At 51.5% G+C, this 12,663-nt stretch overlaps 24 non-coding genes across 24 annotated transcripts; all 24 read left to right on the plus strand.

Moving 5' to 3' along the window:
- Positions 1 to 404: 404 nt before the first annotated feature.
- On the plus strand, positions 405 to 475 carry TRNAG-GCC (transfer RNA glycine (anticodon GCC)). Its single transcript has one exon. It is a non-coding gene; the product is annotated as a tRNA-Gly (tRNA).
- Positions 476 to 825: 350 nt separating this feature from the next.
- Positions 826 to 896, plus strand: TRNAG-CCC (transfer RNA glycine (anticodon CCC)). The gene has a single exon. It is a non-coding gene; the product is annotated as a tRNA-Gly (tRNA).
- Positions 897 to 1,458: 562 nt separating this feature from the next.
- On the plus strand, positions 1,459 to 1,529 carry TRNAG-GCC (transfer RNA glycine (anticodon GCC)). Its single transcript has one exon. It is a non-coding gene; the product is annotated as a tRNA-Gly (tRNA).
- A 350-nt stretch (positions 1,530 to 1,879) lies between these two features.
- Positions 1,880 to 1,950, plus strand: TRNAG-CCC (transfer RNA glycine (anticodon CCC)). The gene has a single exon. It is a non-coding gene; the product is annotated as a tRNA-Gly (tRNA).
- A 565-nt stretch (positions 1,951 to 2,515) lies between these two features.
- Positions 2,516 to 2,586, plus strand: TRNAG-GCC (transfer RNA glycine (anticodon GCC)). Its single transcript has one exon. It is a non-coding gene; the product is annotated as a tRNA-Gly (tRNA).
- Positions 2,587 to 2,936: 350 nt separating this feature from the next.
- On the plus strand, positions 2,937 to 3,007 carry TRNAG-CCC (transfer RNA glycine (anticodon CCC)). Its single transcript has one exon. It is a non-coding gene; the product is annotated as a tRNA-Gly (tRNA).
- Positions 3,008 to 3,572: 565 nt separating this feature from the next.
- On the plus strand, positions 3,573 to 3,643 carry TRNAG-GCC (transfer RNA glycine (anticodon GCC)). The gene has a single exon. It is a non-coding gene; the product is annotated as a tRNA-Gly (tRNA).
- A 350-nt stretch (positions 3,644 to 3,993) lies between these two features.
- Positions 3,994 to 4,064, plus strand: TRNAG-CCC (transfer RNA glycine (anticodon CCC)). The gene has a single exon. It is a non-coding gene; the product is annotated as a tRNA-Gly (tRNA).
- A 562-nt stretch (positions 4,065 to 4,626) lies between these two features.
- Positions 4,627 to 4,697, plus strand: TRNAG-GCC (transfer RNA glycine (anticodon GCC)). The gene has a single exon. It is a non-coding gene; the product is annotated as a tRNA-Gly (tRNA).
- A 350-nt stretch (positions 4,698 to 5,047) lies between these two features.
- On the plus strand, positions 5,048 to 5,118 carry TRNAG-CCC (transfer RNA glycine (anticodon CCC)). The gene has a single exon. It is a non-coding gene; the product is annotated as a tRNA-Gly (tRNA).
- A 565-nt stretch (positions 5,119 to 5,683) lies between these two features.
- On the plus strand, positions 5,684 to 5,754 carry TRNAG-GCC (transfer RNA glycine (anticodon GCC)). The gene has a single exon. It is a non-coding gene; the product is annotated as a tRNA-Gly (tRNA).
- A 350-nt stretch (positions 5,755 to 6,104) lies between these two features.
- Positions 6,105 to 6,175, plus strand: TRNAG-CCC (transfer RNA glycine (anticodon CCC)). The gene has a single exon. It is a non-coding gene; the product is annotated as a tRNA-Gly (tRNA).
- Positions 6,176 to 6,737: 562 nt separating this feature from the next.
- Positions 6,738 to 6,808, plus strand: TRNAG-GCC (transfer RNA glycine (anticodon GCC)). The gene has a single exon. It is a non-coding gene; the product is annotated as a tRNA-Gly (tRNA).
- A 350-nt stretch (positions 6,809 to 7,158) lies between these two features.
- On the plus strand, positions 7,159 to 7,229 carry TRNAG-CCC (transfer RNA glycine (anticodon CCC)). Its single transcript has one exon. It is a non-coding gene; the product is annotated as a tRNA-Gly (tRNA).
- Positions 7,230 to 7,794: 565 nt separating this feature from the next.
- On the plus strand, positions 7,795 to 7,865 carry TRNAG-GCC (transfer RNA glycine (anticodon GCC)). The gene has a single exon. It is a non-coding gene; the product is annotated as a tRNA-Gly (tRNA).
- A 350-nt stretch (positions 7,866 to 8,215) lies between these two features.
- On the plus strand, positions 8,216 to 8,286 carry TRNAG-CCC (transfer RNA glycine (anticodon CCC)). The gene has a single exon. It is a non-coding gene; the product is annotated as a tRNA-Gly (tRNA).
- Positions 8,287 to 8,848: 562 nt separating this feature from the next.
- Positions 8,849 to 8,919, plus strand: TRNAG-GCC (transfer RNA glycine (anticodon GCC)). Its single transcript has one exon. It is a non-coding gene; the product is annotated as a tRNA-Gly (tRNA).
- Positions 8,920 to 9,269: 350 nt separating this feature from the next.
- Positions 9,270 to 9,340, plus strand: TRNAG-CCC (transfer RNA glycine (anticodon CCC)). Its single transcript has one exon. It is a non-coding gene; the product is annotated as a tRNA-Gly (tRNA).
- A 562-nt stretch (positions 9,341 to 9,902) lies between these two features.
- TRNAG-GCC (transfer RNA glycine (anticodon GCC)) lies at positions 9,903 to 9,973 on the plus strand. Its single transcript has one exon. It is a non-coding gene; the product is annotated as a tRNA-Gly (tRNA).
- A 350-nt stretch (positions 9,974 to 10,323) lies between these two features.
- On the plus strand, positions 10,324 to 10,394 carry TRNAG-CCC (transfer RNA glycine (anticodon CCC)). The gene has a single exon. It is a non-coding gene; the product is annotated as a tRNA-Gly (tRNA).
- Positions 10,395 to 10,956: 562 nt separating this feature from the next.
- On the plus strand, positions 10,957 to 11,027 carry TRNAG-GCC (transfer RNA glycine (anticodon GCC)). Its single transcript has one exon. It is a non-coding gene; the product is annotated as a tRNA-Gly (tRNA).
- A 350-nt stretch (positions 11,028 to 11,377) lies between these two features.
- Positions 11,378 to 11,448, plus strand: TRNAG-CCC (transfer RNA glycine (anticodon CCC)). Its single transcript has one exon. It is a non-coding gene; the product is annotated as a tRNA-Gly (tRNA).
- A 562-nt stretch (positions 11,449 to 12,010) lies between these two features.
- On the plus strand, positions 12,011 to 12,081 carry TRNAG-GCC (transfer RNA glycine (anticodon GCC)). Its single transcript has one exon. It is a non-coding gene; the product is annotated as a tRNA-Gly (tRNA).
- A 350-nt stretch (positions 12,082 to 12,431) lies between these two features.
- TRNAG-CCC (transfer RNA glycine (anticodon CCC)) lies at positions 12,432 to 12,502 on the plus strand. The gene has a single exon. It is a non-coding gene; the product is annotated as a tRNA-Gly (tRNA).
- Positions 12,503 to 12,663: the final 161 nt, after the last annotated feature.

Raw genomic sequence — 12,663 nt, forward strand, 5'->3', positions numbered from 1 at the left:
GCGGGAAACCTTCTATTATGCAAATAATTCCCAGAAGACCCCAGAAGCCCAGATTGAAAGGGTGTCAGCCTCGTGTGGCTGCAAAGATATCCCCTGAGTCCTGCGGTAGAAGTCTGGCTTTCCTGAGGCACGGTGCTCAGGGAACTGCACTCAGAGTAGCGACCCATACAAAGGCCACCCTCATCTACCAGTGTGCTTGCCTCTGTCCACTTTTCCTGTCTATAGAACCTGGCCGTTCGTGGCCGTTCGTGGCCAAGTGAGTGAGAAGGACTGCCAGGGCAGCGCAGCTCCCATTCACCCACCGGAGCTGGCGCCATCCTCATGTCACTGCAGTGCTCTGTTAAATCAGCTGCTCTGGGCTGCAATGGTCCAGAGCACTGTAGCGCCAGTGTGCAGCATGTAAGGCATTGGTGGTTCAGTGGTAGAATTCTCGCCTGCCACGCGGGAGGCCCGGGTTCGATTCCCGGCCAATGCATGAGCGTTTTGCACATGTACCTTTCGTTGACTTTGAAGCATCGTGAAAAGGAAGAGACAGAACAAAAAAACAAGCCTTGATTGCCTTGCTTGCCTTATTTCTGCTACTAGCGATCACTCTGCTGATCCCTTTTAGTAGAAGGGGCCGCTGCGCCTTGACTGGAAGCAGGGCAATCTCAGATTATGCAAACAGCTCATAGAGGCCCAGCCCGAGTAGGTGCCAGTCTCACACGTCTGCAAAGGCCTTCAATGAGGCTTTCAGCAGAAGTCAAGAGTTTACGAGTGACCATTCGCATGGAACTGGCAGGTGTGTTAAATCAAGTGCTCTACCGCAGTAATGCTGCTTGTCAGGCATTGGTAGTTCAGTGGTAGAATTCTCGCTTCCCAAGCGGGAGGCCCGGGTTCGATTCCCGGCCAATGCATGGCACTTTTGTAGACGTGTCTCTTGATATTTTAAAAGGCATGGGAAAAGAAAAATGGAAACGGTAGATAAGATGATTGCATTGCTTGTCTGTTTTCTGCGCAAAGAAAGCACTCTGCTGCCCTCTTTTAGCAGAAGATGGAACGGCAGTTTCAACTTAAGGCGGGAAACCTATTATGCAAATAATTCCCAGAAGACCCCAGAAGCCCAGATTGAAAGGGTGTCAGCCTCGTGTGGCTGCAAAGATATCCCCTGAGTCCTGCGGTAGAAGTCTGGCTTTCCTGAGGCACGGTGCTCAGGGAACTGCACTCAGAGTAGCGACCCATACAAAGGCCACCCTCATCTACCAGTGTGCTTGCCTCTGTCCACTTTTCCTGTCTATAGAACCTGGCCGTTCGTGGCCGTTCGTGGCCAAGTGAGTGAGAAGGACTGCCAGGGCAGCGCAGCTCCCATTCACCCACCGGAGCTGGCGCCATCCTCATGTCACTGCAGTGCTCTGTTAAATCAGCTGCTCTGGGCTGCAATGGTCCAGAGCACTGTAGCGCCAGTGTGCAGCATGTAAGGCATTGGTGGTTCAGTGGTAGAATTCTCGCCTGCCACGCGGGAGGCCCGGGTTCGATTCCCGGCCAATGCATGAGTGTTTTGCACATGTACCTTTCGTTGACTTTGAAGCATCGTGAAAAGGAAGAGACCGAACAAAAAAACAAGCCTTGATTGCCTTGCTTGCCTTATTTCTGCTACTAGCGATCACTCTGCTGATCCCTTTTAGTAGAAGGGGCCGCTGCGCCTTGACTGGAAGCAGGGCAATCTCAGATTATGCAAAACGCTCATAGAGGCCCAGCCCGAGTAGGTGCCAGTCTCACACGTCTGCAAAGGCCTTCAATGAGGCTTTCAGCAGAAGTCAAGAGTTTACGAGTGACCATTCGCATGGAACTGGCAGGTGTGTTAAATCAAGCGCTCTACCGCAGTAATGCTGCTTGTCAAGCATTGGTAGTTCAGTGGTAGAATTCTCGCTTCCCAAGCGGGAGGCCTGGGTTCGATTCCCGGCCAATGCATGGCACTTTTGTAGACGTGTCTCTTGATATTTTAAAAGGCATGGGAAAAGAAAAATGGAAACGGTAGATAAGATGATTGCATTGCTTGTCTGTTTTCTGCGCAAAGAAAGCAATCTGCTGCCCTCTTTTAGCAGAAGATGGAACTGCAGTTTCAACTTAAGGCGGGAAACCTTCTATTATGCAAATAATTCCCAGAAGACCCCAGAAGCCCAGATTGAAAGGGTGTCAGCCTCGTGTGGCTGCAAAGATATCCCCTGAGTCCTGCGGTAGAAGTCTGGCTTTCCTGAGGCACGGTGCTCAGGGAACTGCACTCAGAGTAGCGACCCATACAAAGGCCACCCTCATCTACCAGTGTGCTTGCCTCTGTCCACTTTTCCTGTCTATAGAACCTGGCCGTTCGTGGCCGTTCGTGGCCAAGTGAGTGAGAAGGACTGCCAGGGCAGCGCAGCTCCCATTCACCCACCGGAGCTGGCGCCATCCTCATGCCACTGCAGTGCTCTGTTAAATCAGCTGCTCTGGGCTGCAATGGTCCAGAGCACTGTAGCGCCAGTGTGCAGCATGTAAGGCATTGGTGGTTCAGTGGTAGAATTCTCGCCTGCCACGCGGGAGGCCCGGGTTCGATTCCCGGCCAATGCATGAGCGTTTTGCACATGTACCTTTCGTTGACTTTGAAGCATCGTGAAAAGGAAGAGACCGAACAAAAAAACAAGCCTTGATTGCCTTGCTTGCCTTATTTCTGCTACTAGCGATCACTCTGCTGATCCCTTTTAGTAGAAGGGGCCGCTGCGCCTTGACTGGAAGCAGGGCAATCTCAGATTATGCAAAACGCTCATAGAGGCCCAGCCCGAGTAGGTGCCAGTCTCACACGTCTGCAAAGGCCTTCAATGAGGCTTTCAGCAGAAGTCAAGAGTTTACGAGTGACCATTCGCATGGAACTGGCAGGTGTGTTAAATCAAGCGCTCTACCGCAGTAATGCTGCTTGTCAAGCATTGGTAGTTCAGTGGTAGAATTCTCGCTTCCCAAGCGGGAGGCCCGGGTTCGATTCCCGGCCAATGCATGGCACTTTTGTAGACGTGTCTCTTGATATTTTAAAAGGCATGGGAAAAGAAAAATGGAAACGGTAGATAAGATGATTGCATTGCTTGTCTGTTTTCTGCGCAAAGAAAGCAATCTGCTGCCCTCTTTTAGCAGAAGATGGAACTGCAGTTTCAACTTAAGGCGGGAAACCTTCTATTATGCAAATAATTCCCAGAAGACCCCAGAAGCCCAGATTGAAAGGGTGTCAGCCTCGTGTGGCTGCAAAGATATCCCCTGAGTCCTGCGGTAGAAGTCTGGCTTTCCTGAGGCACGGTGCTCAGGGAACTGCACTCAGAGTAGCGACCCATACAAAGGCCACCCTCATCTACCAGTGTGCTTGCCTCTGTCCACTTTTCCTGTCTATAGAACCTGGCCGTTCGTGGCCGTTCGTGGCCAAGTGAGTGAGAAGGACTGCCAGGGCAGCGCAGCTCCCATTCACCCACCGGAGCTGGCGCCATCCTCATGTCACTGCAGTGCTCTGTTAAATCAGCTGCTCTGGGCTGCAATGGTCCAGAGCACTGTAGCGCCAGTGTGCAGCATGTAAGGCATTGGTGGTTCAGTGGTAGAATTCTCGCCTGCCACGCGGGAGGCCCGGGTTCGATTCCCGGCCAATGCATGAGCGTTTTGCACATGTACCTTTCGTTGACTTTGAAGCATCGTGAAAAGGAAGAGACAGAACAAAAAAACAACCCTTGATTGCCTTGCTTGCCTTATTTCTGCTACTAGCGATCACTCTGCTGATCCCTTTTAGTAGAAGGGGCCGCTGCGCCTTGACTGGAAGCAGGGCAATCTCAGATTATGCAAACAGCTCATAGAGGCCCAGCCCGAGTAGGTGCCAGTCTCACACGTCTGCAAAGGCCTTCAATGAGGCTTTCAGCAGAAGTCAAGAGTTTACGAGTGACCATTCGCATGGAACTGGCAGGTGTGTTAAATCAAGTGCTCTACCGCAGTAATGCTGCTTGTCAGGCATTGGTAGTTCAGTGGTAGAATTCTCGCTTCCCAAGCGGGAGGCCCGGGTTCGATTCCCGGCCAATGCATGGCACTTTTGTAGACGTGTCTCTTGATATTTTAAAAGGCATGGGAAAAGAAAAATGGAAACGGTAGATAAGATGATTGCATTGCTTGTCTGTTTTCTGCGCAAAGAAAGCACTCTGCTGCCCTCTTTTAGCAGAAGATGGAACGGCAGTTTCAACTTAAGGCGGGAAACCTATTATGCAAATAATTCCCAGAAGACCCCAGAAGCCCAGATTGAAAGGGTGTCAGCCTCGTGTGGCTGCAAAGATATCCCCTGAGTCCTGCGGTAGAAGTCTGGCTTTCCTGAGGCACGGTGCTCAGGGAACTGCACTCAGAGTAGCGACCCATACAAAGGCCACCCTCATCTACCAGTGTGCTTGCCTCTGTCCACTTTTCCTGTCTATAGAACCTGGCCGTTCGTGGCCGTTCGTGGCCAAGTGAGTGAGAAGGACTGCCAGGGCAGCGCAGCTCCCATTCACCCACCGGAGCTGGCGCCATCCTCATGTCACTGCAGTGCTCTGTTAAATCAGCTGCTCTGGGCTGCAATGGTCCAGAGCACTGTAGCGCCAGTGTGCAGCATGTAAGGCATTGGTGGTTCAGTGGTAGAATTCTCGCCTGCCACGCGGGAGGCCCGGGTTCGATTCCCGGCCAATGCATGAGCGTTTTGCACATGTACCTTTCGTTGACTTTGAAGCATCGTGAAAAGGAAGAGACCGAACAAAAAAACAAGCCTTGATTGCCTTGCTTGCCTTATTTCTGCTACTAGCGATCACTCTGCTGATCCCTTTTAGTAGAAGGGGCCGCTGCGCCTTGACTGGAAGCAGGGCAATCTCAGATTATGCAAAACGCTCATAGAGGCCCAGCCCGAGTAGGTGCCAGTCTCACACGTCTGCAAAGGCCTTCAATGAGGCTTTCAGCAGAAGTCAAGAGTTTACGAGTGACCATTCGCATGGAACTGGCAGGTGTGTTAAATCAAGCGCTCTACCGCAGTAATGCTGCTTGTCAAGCATTGGTAGTTCAGTGGTAGAATTCTCGCTTCCCAAGCGGGAGGCCTGGGTTCGATTCCCGGCCAATGCATGGCACTTTTGTAGACGTGTCTCTTGATATTTTAAAAGGCATGGGAAAAGAAAAATGGAAACGGTAGATAAGATGATTGCATTGCTTGTCTGTTTTCTGCGCAAAGAAAGCAATCTGCTGCCCTCTTTTAGCAGAAGATGGAACTGCAGTTTCAACTTAAGGCGGGAAACCTTCTATTATGCAAATAATTCCCAGAAGACCCCAGAAGCCCAGATTGAAAGGGTGTCAGCCTCGTGTGGCTGCAAAGATATCCCCTGAGTCCTGCAGTAGAAGTCTGGCTTTCCTGAGGCACGGTGCTCAGGGAACTGCACTCAGAGTAGCGACCCATACAAAGGCCACCCTCATCTACCAGTGTGCTTGCCTCTGTCCACTTTTCCTGTCTATAGAACCTGGCCGTTCGTGGCCGTTCGTGGCCAAGGGAGTGAGAAGGACTGCCAGGGCAGCGCAGCTCCCATTCACCCACCGGAGCTGGCGCCATCCTCATGTCACTGCAGTGCTCTGTTAAATCAGCTGCTCTGGGCTGCAATGGTCCAGAGCACTGTAGCGCCAGTGTGCAGCATGTAAGGCATTGGTGGTTCAGTGGTAGAATTCTCGCCTGCCACGCGGGAGGCCCGGGTTCGATTCCCGGCCAATGCATGAGCGTTTTGCACATGTACCTTTCGTTGACTTTGAAGCATCGTGAAAAGGAAGAGACCGAACAAAAAAACAAGCCTTGATTGCCTTGCTTGCCTTATTTCTGCTACTAGCGATCACTCTGCTGATCCCTTTTAGTAGAAGGGGCCGCTGCGCCTTGACTGGAAGCAGGGCAATCTCAGATTATGCAAACAGCTCATAGAGGCCCAGCCCGAGTAGGTGCCAGTCTCACACGTCTGCAAAGGCCTTCAATGAGGCTTTCAGCAGAAGTCAAGAGTTTACGAGTGACCATTCGCATGGAACTGGCAGGTGTGTTAAATCAAGTGCTCTACCGCAGTAATGCTGCTTGTCAGGCATTGGTAGTTCAGTGGTAGAATTCTCGCTTCCCAAGCGGGAGGCCCGGGTTCGATTCCCGGCCAATGCATGGCACTTTTGTAGACGTGTCTCTTGATATTTTAAAAGGCATGGGAAAAGAAAAATGGAAACGGTAGATAAGATGATTGCATTGCTTGTCTGTTTTCTGCGCAAAGAAAGCACTCTGCTGCCCTCTTTTAGCAGAAGATGGAACGGCAGTTTCAACTTAAGGCGGGAAACCTATTATGCAAATAATTCCCAGAAGACCCCAGAAGCCCAGATTGAAAGGGTGTCAGCCTCGTGTGGCTGCAAAGATATCCCCTGAGTCCTGCGGTAGAAGTCTGGCTTTCCTGAGGCACGGTGCTCAGGGAACTGCACTCAGAGTAGCGACCCATACAAAGGCCACCCTCATCTACCAGTGTGCTTGCCTCTGTCCACTTTTCCTGTCTATAGAACCTGGCCGTTCGTGGCCGTTCGTGGCCAAGTGAGTGAGAAGGACTGCCAGGGCAGCGCAGCTCCCATTCACCCACCGGAGCTGGCGCCATCCTCATGCCACTGCAGTGCTCTGTTAAATCAGCTGCTCTGGGCTGCAATGGTCCAGAGCACTGTAGCGCCAGTGTGCAGCATGTAAGGCATTGGTGGTTCAGTGGTAGAATTCTCGCCTGCCACGCGGGAGGCCCGGGTTCGATTCCCGGCCAATGCATGAGCGTTTTGCACATGTACCTTTCGTTGACTTTGAAGCATCGTGAAAAGGAAGAGACCGAACAAAAAAACAAGCCTTGATTGCCTTGCTTGCCTTATTTCTGCTACTAGCGATCACTCTGCTGATCCCTTTTAGTAGAAGGGGCCGCTGCGCCTTGACTGGAAGCAGGGCAATCTCAGATTATGCAAAACGCTCATAGAGGCCCAGCCCGAGTAGGTGCCAGTCTCACACGTCTGCAAAGGCCTTCAATGAGGCTTTCAGCAGAAGTCAAGAGTTTACGAGTGACCATTCGCATGGAACTGGCAGGTGTGTTAAATCAAGCGCTCTACCGCAGTAATGCTGCTTGTCAAGCATTGGTAGTTCAGTGGTAGAATTCTCGCTTCCCAAGCGGGAGGCCCGGGTTCGATTCCCGGCCAATGCATGGCACTTTTGTAGACGTGTCTCTTGATATTTTAAAAGGCATGGGAAAAGAAAAATGGAAACGGTAGATAAGATGATTGCATTGCTTGTCTGTTTTCTGCGCAAAGAAAGCAATCTGCTGCCCTCTTTTAGCAGAAGATGGAACTGCAGTTTCAACTTAAGGCGGGAAACCTTCTATTATGCAAATAATTCCCAGAAGACCCCAGAAGCCCAGATTGAAAGGGTGTCAGCCTCGTGTGGCTGCAAAGATATCCCCTGAGTCCTGCGGTAGAAGTCTGGCTTTCCTGAGGCACGGTGCTCAGGGAACTGCACTCAGAGTAGCGACCCATACAAAGGCCACCCTCATCTACCAGTGTGCTTGCCTCTGTCCACTTTTCCTGTCTATAGAACCTGGCCGTTCGTGGCCGTTCGTGGCCAAGTGAGTGAGAAGGACTGCCAGGGCAGCGCAGCTCCCATTCACCCACCGGAGCTGGCGCCATCCTCATGTCACTGCAGTGCTCTGTTAAATCAGCTGCTCTGGGCTGCAATGGTCCAGAGCACTGTAGCGCCAGTGTGCAGCATGTAAGGCATTGGTGGTTCAGTGGTAGAATTCTCGCCTGCCACGCGGGAGGCCCGGGTTCGATTCCCGGCCAATGCATGAGCGTTTTGCACATGTACCTTTCGTTGACTTTGAAGCATCGTGAAAAGGAAGAGACCGAACAAAAAAACAAGCCTTGATTGCCTTGCTTGCCTTATTTCTGCTACTAGCGATCACTCTGCTGATCCCTTTTAGTAGAAGGGGCCGCTGCGCCTTGACTGGAAGCAGGGCAATCTCAGATTATGCAAACAGCTCATAGAGGCCCAGCCCGAGTAGGTGCCAGTCTCACACGTCTGCAAAGGCCTTCAATGAGGCTTTCAGCAGAAGTCAAGAGTTTACGAGTGACCATTCGCATGGAACTGGCAGGTGTGTTAAATCAAGCGCTCTACCGCAGTAATGCTGCTTGTCAGGCATTGGTAGTTCAGTGGTAGAATTCTCGCTTCCCAAGCGGGAGGCCCGGGTTCGATTCCCGGCCAATGCATGGCACTTTTGTAGACGTGTCTCTTGATATTTTAAAAGGCATGGGAAAAGAAAAATGGAAACGGTAGATAAGATGATTGCATTGCTTGTCTGTTTTCTGCGCAAAGAAAGCACTCTGCTGCCCTCTTTTAGCAGAAGATGGAACGGCAGTTTCAACTTAAGGCGGGAAACCTATTATGCAAATAATTCCCAGAAGACCCCAGAAGCCCAGATTGAAAGGGTGTCAGCCTCGTGTGGCTGCAAAGATATCCCCTGAGTCCTGCGGTAGAAGTCTGGCTTTCCTGAGGCACGGTGCTCAGGGAACTGCACTCAGAGTAGCGACCCATACAAAGGCCACCCTCATCTACCAGTGTGCTTGCCTCTGTCCACTTTTCCTGTCTATAGAACCTGGCCGTTCGTGGCCGTTCGTGGCCAAGTGAGTGAGAAGGACTGCCAGGGCAGCGCAGCTCCCATTCACCCACCGGAGCTGGCGCCATCCTCATGTCACTGCAGTGCTCTGTTAAATCAGCTGCTCTGGGCTGCAATGGTCCAGAGCACTGTAGCGCCAGTGTGCAGCATGTAAGGCATTGGTGGTTCAGTGGTAGAATTCTCGCCTGCCACGCGGGAGGCCCGGGTTCGATTCCCGGCCAATGCATGAGCGTTTTGCACATGTACCTTTCGTTGACTTTGAAGCATCGTGAAAAGGAAGAGACAGAACAAAAAAACAAGCCTTGATTGCCTTGCTTGCCTTATTTCTGCTACTAGCGATCACTCTGCTGATCCCTTTTAGTAGAAGGGGCCGCTGCGCCTTGACTGGAAGCAGGGCAATCTCAGATTATGCAAACAGCTCATAGAGGCCCAGCCCGAGTAGGTGCCAGTCTCACACGTCTGCAAAGGCCTTCAATGAGGCTTTCAGCAGAAGTCAAGAGTTTACGAGTGACCATTCGCATGGAACTGGCAGGTGTGTTAAATCAAGTGCTCTACCGCAGTAATGCTGCTTGTCAGGCATTGGTAGTTCAGTGGTAGAATTCTCGCTTCCCAAGCGGGAGGCCCGGGTTCGATTCCCGGCCAATGCATGGCACTTTTGTAGACGTGTCTCTTGATATTTTAAAAGGCATGGGAAAAGAAAAATGGAAACGGTAGATAAGATGATTGCATTGCTTGTCTGTTTTCTGCGCAAAGAAAGCACTCTGCTGCCCTCTTTTAGCAGAAGATGGAACGGCAGTTTCAACTTAAGGCGGGAAACCTATTATGCAAATAATTCCCAGAAGACCCCAGAAGCCCAGATTGAAAGGGTGTCAGCCTCGTGTGGCTGCAAAGATATCCCCTGAGTCCTGCGGTAGAAGTCTGGCTTTCCTGAGGCACGGTGCTCAGGGAACTGCACTCAGAGTAGCGACCCATACAAAGGCCACCCTCATCTACCAGTGTGCTTGCCTCTGTCCACTTTTCCTGTCTATAGAACCTGGCCGTTCGTGGCCGTTCGTGGCCAAGTGAGTGAGAAGGACTGCCAGGGCAGCGCAGCTCCCATTCACCCACCGGAGCTGGCGCCATCCTCATGTCACTGCAGTGCTCTGTTAAATCAGCTGCTCTGGGCTGCAATGGTCCAGAGCACTGTAGCGCCAGTGTGCAGCATGTAAGGCATTGGTGGTTCAGTGGTAGAATTCTCGCCTGCCACGCGGGAGGCCCGGGTTCGATTCCCGGCCAATGCATGAGCGTTTTGCACATGTACCTTTCGTTGACTTTGAAGCATCGTGAAAAGGAAGAGACCGAACAAAAAAACAAGCCTTGATTGCCTTGCTTGCCTTATTTCTGCTACTAGCGATCACTCTGCTGATCCCTTTTAGTAGAAGGGGCCGCTGCGCCTTGACTGGAAGCAGGGCAATCTCAGATTATGCAAACAGCTCATAGAGGCCCAGCCCGAGTAGGTGCCAGTCTCACACGTCTGCAAAGGCCTTCAATGAGGCTTTCAGCAGAAGTCAAGAGTTTACGAGTGACCATTCGCATGGAACTGGCAGGTGTGTTAAATCAAGCGCTCTACCGCAGTAATGCTGCTTGTCAGGCATTGGTAGTTCAGTGGTAGAATTCTCGCTTCCCAAGCGGGAGGCCCGGGTTCGATTCCCGGCCAATGCATGGCACTTTTGTAGACGTGTCTCTTGATATTTTAAAAGGCATGGGAAAAGAAAAATGGAAACGGTAGATAAGATGATTGCATTGCTTGTCTGTTTTCTGCGCAAAGAAAGCACTCTGCTGCCCTCTTTTAGCAGAAGATGGAACGGCAGTTTCAACTTAAGGCGGGAAACCTATTATGCAAATAATTCCCAGAAGACCCCAGAAGCCCAGATTGAAAGGGTGTCAGCCTCGTGTGGCTGCAAAGATATCCCCTGAGTCCTGCGGTAGAAGTCTGGCTTTCCTGAGGCACGGTGCTCAGGGAACTGCACTCAGAGTAGCGACCCATACAAAGGCCACCCTCATCTACCAGTGTGCTTGCCTCTGTCCACTTTTCCTGTCTATAGAACCTGGCCGTTCGTGGCCGTTCGTGGCCAAGTGAGTGAGAAGGACTGCCAGGGCAGCGCAGCTCCCATTCACCCACCGGAGCTGGCGCCATCCTCATGTCACTGCAGTGCTCTGTTAAATCAGCTGCTCTGGGCTGCAATGGTCCAGAGCACTGTAGCGCCAGTGTGCAGCATGTAAGGCATTGGTGGTTCAGTGGTAGAATTCTCGCCTGCCACGCGGGAGGCCCGGGTTCGATTCCCGGCCAATGCATGAGCGTTTTGCACATGTACCTTTCGTTGACTTTGAAGCATCGTGAAAAGGAAGAGACAGAACAAAAAAACAAGCCTTGATTGCCTTGCTTGCCTTATTTCTGCTACTAGCGATCACTCTGCTGATCCCTTTTAGTAGAAGGGGCCGCTGCGCCTTGACTGGAAGCAGGGCAATCTCAGATTATGCAAACAGCTCATAGAGGCCCAGCCCGAGTAGGTGCCAGTCTCACACGTCTGCAAAGGCCTTCAATGAGGCTTTCAGCAGAAGTCAAGAGTTTACGAGTGACCATTCGCATGGAACTGGCAGGTGTGTTAAATCAAGTGCTCTACCGCAGTAATGCTGCTTGTCAGGCATTGGTAGTTCAGTGGTAGAATTCTCGCTTCCCAAGCGGGAGGCCCGGGTTCGATTCCCGGCCAATGCATGGCACTTTTGTAGACGTGTCTCTTGATATTTTAAAAGGCATGGGAAAAGAAAAATGGAAACGGTAGATAAGATGATTGCATTGCTTGTCTGTTTTCTGCGCAAAGAAAGCACTCTGCTGCCCTCTTTTAGCAGAAGATGGAACGGCAGTTTCAACTTAAGGCGGGAAACCTATTATGCAAATAATTCCCAGAAGACCCCAGAAGCCCAGATTGAAAGGGTGTCAGCCTCGTGTGGCTGCAAAGATATCCCCTGAGTCCTGCGGTAGAAGTCTGGCTTTCCTGAGGCACGGTGCTCAGGGAACTGCACTCAGAGTAGCGACCCATACAAAGGCCACCCTCATCTACCAGTGTGCTTGCCTCTGTCCACTTTTCCTGTCTATAGAACCTGGCCGTTCGTGGCCGTTCGTGGCCAAGTGAGTGAGAAGGACTGCCAGGGCAGCGCAGCTCCCATTCACCCACCGGAGCTGGCGCCATCCTCATGTCACTGCAGTGCTCTGTTAAATCAGCTGCTCTGGGCTGCAATGGTCCAGAGCACTGTAGCGCCAGTGTGCAGCATGTAAGGCATTGGTGGTTCAGTGGTAGAATTCTCGCCTGCCACGCGGGAGGCCCGGGTTCGATTCCCGGCCAATGCATGAGCGTTTTGCACATGTACCTTTCGTTGACTTTGAAGCATCGTGAAAAGGAAGAGACCGAACAAAAAAACAAGCCTTGATTGCCTTGCTTGCCTTATTTCTGCTACTAGCGATCACTCTGCTGATCCCTTTTAGTAGAAGGGGCCGCTGCGCCTTGACTGGAAGCAGGGCAATCTCAGATTATGCAAACAGCTCATAGAGGCCCAGCCCGAGTAGGTGCCAGTCTCACACGTCTGCAAAGGCCTTCAATGAGGCTTTCAGCAGAAGTCAAGAGTTTACGAGTGACCATTCGCATGGAACTGGCAGGTGTGTTAAATCAAGCGCTCTACCGCAGTAATGCTGCTTGTCAGGCATTGGTAGTTCAGTGGTAGAATTCTCGCTTCCCAAGCGGGAGGCCCGGGTTCGATTCCCGGCCAATGCATGGCACTTTTGTAGACGTGTCTCTTGATATTTTAAAAGGCATGGGAAAAGAAAAATGGAAACGGTAGATAAGATGATTGCATTGCTTGTCTGTTTTCTGCGCAAAGAAAGCACTCTGCTGCCCTCTTTTAGCAGAAGATGGAACGGCAGTTTCAACTTAAG

Source organism: Ambystoma mexicanum, unplaced genomic scaffold (assembly GCF_040938575.1).
Source record: "Ambystoma mexicanum isolate Mex_15411 unplaced genomic scaffold, UKY_AmexF1_1 Mex_scaf52, whole genome shotgun sequence".
Lineage (NCBI taxonomy): Eukaryota > Metazoa > Chordata > Amphibia > Caudata > Ambystomatidae > Ambystoma > Ambystoma mexicanum.